Below are 8609 nucleotides of genomic sequence, written 5' to 3'. Positions count from 1 at the left end.
AGCTTTGGAAAGCCTGGGGTCCCCAGTTGTGCTTTCTGCTTATAGGTTATATAACCAGTCCCGTAACCACCCACTGTGTGGCGCCCTGTTTTTCTCTCTATTTAGAACCATGGCCAGGGCACTGCCTTCCCTCACGTAAGTGATTCTGGTTCACGTGAAACTTTGGCAAGCCCTGGGTGAGAGGTAGACGGGGCTGTCTCCCAGAGAAAGAAAGGCTTGCTGTAGCTCTGAAGGAGGCTCCTGCCTTCTCGAGGCATCTTCCTCAGCCACTGAATGAACAGGTGGGAATGGGCCGCTGGGAGTCCAGGAGGAGCAGCTCATCTAGACACGTAGCCAACATTGATTTCCCCTCTGCCCACCTACAGGATGGTTAATGAGCTGAAAATCCCGTAAACTTCAATTTACCAGTCTTCAGAGACAGGCTGTCATTTCCAGTCCTATATTACGTATAGACCTAAGAGAAAGGAGTGTCAGGTCCACCAGAAGACAAGAATGTTCGTAGTCGCCTAAGGCACGACCTCCAACAGGCAACAACCCCCAGGGGTGACGGGGAACGGCTTCAGCAAAAACGGCAGGTGAGGATGAAGACGGTTCAGAGCACGCAGGCCCCAGGCTCTCCTGAGCGCCAGGAGAGCTCCATTGTTCTCCGCGAGTCTGAGACATGTCCCGGGCCTGGTGTGGGTCAGCTGAAGGAAGTTTTGGCTCCGGGTTTTGTCATCTCTTCCTGCTGATGGGAAGAATGGGAGCTGTCAAGAAAGGAAACTGAACAAAGAGCCAGAGGAAAGTCAGAGGTTCTCAAGGGCGAAGTCACAGCTGGCCCGGGAGCTCATTGTACTGGGGTGGGGGCATCTGTGTGAGAACCAGCCACTGCCCAGGAATACACCTCAAAGCTCCAAGAGAGCCTCCTGCTCATCACCACGAAACCAGGCTCCACCCCAGAAACTGACTTTCCAGATCTCAAAAGGGATAGAAAACTGGGTTCAAAAACCTTGACTTTTTCCATATGCATTTAAAACAGAACTCTTTTTTAAAAGCAAATGTTAACTCTAGGGAACCATGTGTGTTAACATTATCAGCCAAGAAAGAAGTTTCTTGGGTGCATCAGCCACCATCCAGAGATGGTAGCAAAGCTGAGTTCGCAACTTGGGGTTGGGGATGGGTAGACAAGGACCCTAAAAGGTTCATACCACAAGACGACGTGCGAGAGGTGCTCAGGGGCCTTGAGCATTCAGGTATCCAAGTGACGGTGCCAGGGAGAGAGGCATTGCTCAGGGACCTCAGAAAGCCTTGCAAAGGCAAACTCCAGCACCATTTTCCTGGGTCCTCCCCTGGGGCATGGCCAACGCAGAGACTGTGCCGAACCCCAGATGGCTCTGCTCCTCTTCCCAGCTGTGTGTGCCCTGGAGCAAGTCAGTGATGCTCATGGTGTCTCCATCTCCTCATCTATAAAGTGGAGATGATGACCTACCTTGTGACTGTGGGAATGTCGAGTGCTTGGGGCACTGCCTAGAATATAAGAAGTGCTCAACAAGTATTAGTTACCACCCTGCTCCTATCACTTCCGCACTCTCGTTCAAATGCCACATACACATCCGTCATCTTATCTACCTTCCTTTCTCTCCTCTGGATTTTCAGGAATGGCTTTTGGGGAGGTGAATTGGTAGCTGATGGGAGTTTTCCATCATACCCTAAACCAGAAGTCTTGGTCCAATAATGTCTACTCTAATATGCACTATTAATCACTCTTTTCTCAGCACCACCACTGCCACCAACTGGTCCAGGCTGCCATCGTCTCATCTGGATGTGTGCAGTAGCTTCCTAACTGGCATTCCCACTTCTAGTCACACAGGAGCAAGGACGGTCTATTAAAAACCCAAAATCAATCACTCTCTCTCTCCTTAAGACCTTTTAAAAGCTTCCTATTGTAACTGGAATAAAATCCAAACTCCTTACACCGGCCTCAGAAGCTCTGTACCTCTCTCTAACTTCATCTTGGCCCCATCTTCCCTGACTGACTCTGTTTCAGCCACTCAGATCTTCCATCAGCTTCTCAAACACAGCAAGTCCTTTCTAGCCTCAGGACCTTGTCTGTTCTCACTCCTCTCCCCTCATCCTGCGAAAGGTTCCTTCTCAAGCTGTAGATCTCAGCCTAAGTGTCAGCTCTCACCAGACCTTCCCAGACCATCCTACCAAAAGTAGGTTTCTTCTACTCATCTGTATCTATCCCAGCTTCTTGTTCCCTTCAAAGCACATGTATCAGTAAGCTATTGCTGTGTAACAAGCCATCTCAGAACTCCATGGTTTAAAACCACAACCCTGTATTGTTGCTGGCATCTGTGGGTTGGCTGGAGTTCAGCTGATCTAGACTGGGCTCGGCTAGACAGCTATGCTCTGCGTGGGAAGGCTGTGAGACAGGTGGGGGCAGCTCTGCTTCATGTCTCTCATCCTCCCACAAGGACCAGGCCCGGTGTGTTTTTCTCATGGCCATGGCGGAAGAGTAATAAAGCAAGCAGAAATGTGTGAGATCTTTAAAGACATCGGCTCAAAATGGACACACTGCCACTGCTACCCACATTCTATTGGCCAAAGCAATCCTTATGATTAAGCCCAAGGTCAAGGTGTGGAGAAGTGTCCTCCACCCAGAATGAGGCCAGGCAGGCATGTGGATACAGCAAGGGGTGAGGAATCCACATATCCACTCAATAGCCACATTGTGACTTGTGATTAATAATTTTATCCCACCATTCTCCACTAGAATGCGAGCTCCGAGCAAGCAAGGAAATTGTCTGTCTTATGTATCTTTATCTGGTATCCTCAGCAGCTAGAACAGTGTCTGGCATGTAACAGACGTTCCTAAGCAATCCCTTGAAATACATCCAAATGAGCTCCTGAACCAGAAATATACGTTGAAGTCCAAGCAATTATTCTAAAAACCATCATAAATTGGCTTTTCGGAAATAGCTTTTGTTGGAGATTGACTCAGACACAGACAAACTTTCACTTAACAAAAGACTCTTTTGTTAATCGTATGCAACTTCATGTCTACTTGTTGGCAATTGCTTTGGACATGGCCTGAGAATTACAACAGCTAGCCTGCGGTCCAGAATGGCAAAAAAAAAAAGCCCATGAAAGTGGCTCTGACCAGGACAAAAACTGTGCAAGACATTCTCTACCCTGGACATGGCAGAATCGACATAGTTCAGAGCAGGACCTGACCCCGACCTCCCCCGGTCTCAAACCTTCTTATCCTTAGAGACGAGAGTGGGAGGGGGGCAGAAGGCAGCCAGAGGGTAAGTTGCAAAGGCTGATGGTCCTCCCCTTGCATCTCCAAGGAGAATGGAGCAGCCAAGAGGTTAACTGTCATGGAAAGGATCTAGAAGCGTGTGAAAACCAGCAGCCTTTGCAGTCCAGAGGCCTGGCTCAGCCAGTGACCAGACCGTGTAACTGTGGACAAGGCTGCTAACCTCTCTGTGCTTCAGTGTCCCCACATGAAAGATGACACTGAAGCCCTGCCAAACCAAAGGGTAGCTGAGCAAATCAAGGGAGATGCGCAGGGCGAAGCCCACACATCCACTGGGGATCCCTCGTCCCCATCCCGCTCAGAGCCAGTAGTCCCCAAGCTTTTCAGATTGGACGCGCACTCAGTGAGCAGTCTAGCATGCGCTAGTACTTATTTATAAATTATATACATGGACTTTTATATATCAGTTTTAGCGGGCGTTCTTCTCCACCTCTTTATTTGCATTATTTGTATTACCTTCCGTCTATATTTTTTGCAGTAATTTTTAAGCCTCTTAGGATTTCTGTGAGAGTTTTAGTCTAAGTAAAACTAAGTAATAATAGTTGCTGCCGCTTATACAGTCCCCACCAAGGCACCTTTCTTTCTACATGTTTTAAAGGCATTTAATGCCTGTAGCAGCCCTGGGAGATGGGTCCTAATATTATCTCCATTAAACAGAGGAAGAAATGGAGGTGGGCAGAGAGTAATCCAGGGCTCACAGTATGGGAAGAAGGATTCGAACCTGAGCAGTCTGGCTCAGAAAGCATCAAACACACCAGGCATGTGTCAAAAGCTTTACGTCCCAAACAGGGAGCCAGAGAAGGGGTCAGGCAGCAGCGTCTCCGGGGTGCCAGGCTCTCCTGCGCTCCCGGGAACCCCTGCCCCCTTACCTTAAGCAACGTGATACGTGCTGACACACAAACCAGCAAGGTCAAAATGTCACTATTTTTAAGATTTAAAAAGTTCAATTGTTTCAACTAAAATAGAGGTTGTAGTCTTTTCCTTTCCTACCCGGCTTTGGCGGCCGCTGGTCAGACAAGGTGGGAGTGGGAGTAGCACGGCGTCTGGACCACTAGAGGGCGCGCTAAAACCACCGACCCTGATGGGCGAAGGCCGAACCCGCCAGCCCCGTTCACAGCCTCACCGCCTGGAAAGAGGCCTTCGGCAGGGTTCGCCTTTCGCATTCTCATTAACCATCAGGCTCGCCCGGTTTGAAACATGAGCCTGTCTTTCTTTCCCCAGATCTTTCTCAGAGCTGAGCCTGGAACGAGGAGCCGGGCTGCTACGCTCAGTTAATACGCGGCTGGTGCAAGGAACACGAAATCCTCATAGAGTCACAGAGCCTGAAGGTACCACCAGGGGGCGTCGCCCTCATCCTCTGCCTCCACACTCCCCGCCCCCCGGAGCTGGGCTTTTAAAAACCTTCGTGATTTCAGGGGGAAGGTGTCTGCCAGGACTTTCTGCCTAAACAGAAATCGATTTGAAAGGTGCCGCTTGCGCACACAAACTCCAGTTCACACACTCATGCGTCACCCGACCACTTCAAGGTTAACGTAAATGACGTTCGGCTTTTGGACTGTGTTTGATGGCCCTGACCCTGACTCTCCAAGGTGGTGCCCTCACACTGGGCGGGTGTGGGATGTGGAAGTGGTGAGGCAGAGCGCCAGGTCGAGGAAAGAGCTCTGACAACTTCATTAACACAGAGGCCGAGGGACAAAGAGTGTTATTCACCCCAGGGGTACCTGCCTCCTGAATTCCGTTCCACCGAGGGGAAGGCCATTCCTCACCCCAGGGATTACGTTGGGGGAGTTCTCAGCATTAGAAGTCAGGGGCTACGTGCTCATACAAATGGAAAAGACCATGTATTCATTCAGTGCAACCAAGAAGGATGTCTTGAACATGAGGAATACAGCAGTGAACAAGAGAGATGAGATCTCTGTTTTCTGGGAGCTTCCATTGTAGAGGGGGAGATAGACAACAAACAAACATACAAGACAATGTCCTACAGAGTTGAGTGAAACAAGGCAATGTGCTAACAAGGTGCTGAGGAGAGGTTGTATGTTGACTGCGGTATCGCTACACAGAAGTATACATTCATCAAAACTCTCCAGGCTGTACATTTAAGATAGGAGCATTTCATTGCATGTATATTTTATCTCATTAAAAAACTTTTTAAATAATGAAAAGAATGACTGGGGAAGACATTACCGAGGTGACCAGGATGGCCTCTTTGCAAAGGGGACATTTGAGCTGAGACTTGGAAAATGAGAATGAGCTAGCCATACCAAGACCTGGTGTCTCTTTCTGCCAAGATGCTGCAGGAAGAGAACCATGCGTTCAAAGGGCCCAAGTTGAAAACGTGTCAAGGCCATGGGGAGGCAGGTGTGAGCAAAGGGAGCAGCACGGGGCGCGTGTGAGATGAGGTGGAGGAGGTAGCCAGGACTGGTGATGAGGGCCTTGAAGACTGTGTAGGAGTTCGTTCTAAGTATGGTCGGAAGCTACTAGGGGACTAGATGGAGGAAGGCTAGAGCTCCCTAACCTAGTCAGCCCCAGGGCCACCTCCAGGCAAAGTCTGAGGAAGCAGGAGGAGGAAGCAGCCAAGCTGAGCAGCTACCTGAGGACTGCTGGCACGAGTGGCCTGGGCAGCAGCGGGGGCAGCTGGGTCCAAGTTGTCCAGGAAGGGCATTGTGACCACAGGTGGAGAACGCAGTGGGGAATGGGTAGGACCTGGAAGAGTCAGGAAGAGCCAGGCTCACTTGGAGGGCCCCAAGGCCTGGGGTGATCAGCAAGTGGGCACCAATGTCTACCCCAAAACAAGCCCCAGGAACACAGCTGAAAGGAGATTCGGAAAAAAAGAGACCAGACCAAATGCCATCAGCATCCAAGGCACTGCCCAACCACTGGCCTGAGCTCCGTAACTGCCCCCTCCTAAGAGTCCCCAGGCCATCCTGTGACCACAGCCTAAGGAAGCTTAGTGTCCCAGGGAGCAGATGCCTGGTTGGCCTACATGGTGCCTAAATTAAGCTGACAGTCTGCAGGGCAAAGGGTTTCTGTAAGGGGGGCTGGTGGCTGAAAGCTCAACAGTGTGTCCCCAAAATGCCTTCACTCATTATTTCTGTCTGGCAGATACCTTTGTGTTGACAACTGTGTGCTCTGAGGAGAATGAAGGAGACCATCTCGAAACTGCCCCCAAACACCCCATGGTCTGGACCCCTCAGAGAAAGAAAAGCCAGGTTGAGTATGTGAGATGGGGCCATCCGCTGTCATCTGAGAATGGAGACGAGTTACCCAAAGTGAGACAAGTTGGAGCGAATCGCTTGGGTGGGGAGCAGGAAAATAGAGGGGCAGCTTCAGGATGTCTCTGAGGCTTACACAGAGGAGGGCTCGCCTTCTGAATCGCCAACTGGCTCCTCCCCTGGCACACACCGTCTTCCCAGAGATGAAGATGCCCTCTTTCTTGTCTCTTTGTCTGGGATCTCAGTTGCTTCCAGTGTTAAATGAATGACAGGGGGAAAGAATTGAAGCTTCCCTACTTTACTAACGGCTTTGGGGATTACCCATAAATACACGGTGGCCTTGAGATGGCTTAGGAGAAGAGAATGACCACCAAGAAGTGGGGTGCCAGGAGTAGGAGTCTGGGGTTAGCCCCGCCTTGGCCAGCTCCACTTACCTTTGTTTTTCATGGCTGGGCAATGTTCCAGCTTCCAATATTATGCATTTTCTTGTCTACTAAGCATCCGGTTGACTGCAGGCATCCTTTTTGTCTAACCTCACTTTTTCCAAACTAGTTCAGGTTCTCCATAGTGTGGTAGGCTGGGAAATGCCCCCCAAAGATATCAAATCTGAATCCCTGGAACCTGTAAGTGTTATCTATATGGAAAAAGGATCTTCACAGATGTAATTAAGTTAAGGCTCTTGAGAGGGGCAAATTAGGGTGGATTGGCCCTAAATAAGTTCCCAGAGTGTCCCGTGGGGTGGAGGAGAGAGGCTTTTCTTTTTAGGGCATCCAGGAAATTGCAAGATGAAGAAATGCAGAAACAAGTTTCCATACATGTGAAATAGCTTAAATATTTACATCTGACAAATTGCCACTGTTAACACATGCAAATACAACTTCATGTGGCAGACATTGTCCGTATCACTCGCCATTCCTACGCACATACGCCTGACCTCTAATAGCTGGCACCTGTGCCCCTGCTGCCTGTGTACCCTGCAAGCCAGATGTGCCTGGGAATTAATGCCTCCTCCAGCCCCCAAGGGCAGCCCCTGACCAATGCCCGATGGAAGCTGGTGTGCAAATACCCCAGCTCCCTCACCGCTCGGTGGGAGAACTCCGAAGTGTGCCCTACCTTGGCTCTACCCAGTGGGACTGAGCTCCAGTTGCCAATAGTGGTAACTTAATTGATAACACACCCTATATTGGCTTCCTTCCCTTCCCTATCATACTTCCCCATCCACTTCCAGTGCTTCTTGGCATCACCTCCCAACTAACTACTAGCCTTCAATTCTGGGTCTCAGAGTCGGCTCCTGGAGGAGCCCAAACTAAGACTACTGTATCTCATCTGGTGATAACTGACCAGCACACATTTAAGGCTCTTCATGAACCTGAACCTGAGCCAAAAGGCCCTGCTGGTCCCTTTCACATCGGGCCCTAAAGGAAGCTCTGAATGGGACAGGAGGCAGAACATTAGATCTGGACAGGTCAAGAGGGGCAGGCAGCCTGGGGCACAGCTGGGAAAGCTGACTCAAGCCAGGATGTGCTTTCATTGGTTTGAAGATGCCGGGATGTCTAGGCAGGCCAGAAAGAGTCACTGGTGTGCAAATGACCAGATGGGCCTCTGGGCTAACCGTGCAGACAGATGCCTAGATGACCTTGGGAAAGAGGCACTCCCCTGCTGGGACCTCAGAAGAAAAGGACACTCTGCTGCCTGCCCACCTTCCAGGGTCCTGGGGTATCCATGGTGCCTAGCTGAGGGGGAGGGGTTGGGCCCTATTAGACTGGGGCACACACCTCACCCACCGCAGCTGGAATGGTGGAGATGCAGGTGCGAAGTTGGAGGCAATGGAATGAGTCGTAACTTTATCCCAGGGTTATAAGGATAAAGGGAGGGGCTGAGCCCCAAGTTCCACAGCCTATGTCTGCCCTGAATGTCAAGTTCTAACCCAAACCCTTGTAACTAAGGAAACCCTGAGCAAGTCTTGCAAGTCCAGCAGCTCCTCTCAACTCACTTTTCTCCTTTGTGGGAAATACAGGGATTTTCTTCTATCAGGTCTTATTAATCTTGGACTCTACGCATGGCCTGGGGAGGCCAATGTGACTGTAGTTAAA

The sequence above is a fragment of the Equus asinus genome, chromosome 15 (assembly GCF_041296235.1).
Source record: "Equus asinus isolate D_3611 breed Donkey chromosome 15, EquAss-T2T_v2, whole genome shotgun sequence".
In the NCBI taxonomy this organism is placed as follows: domain Eukaryota; kingdom Metazoa; phylum Chordata; class Mammalia; order Perissodactyla; family Equidae; genus Equus; species Equus asinus.
This window is presented reverse-complemented; position numbering follows the sequence as displayed.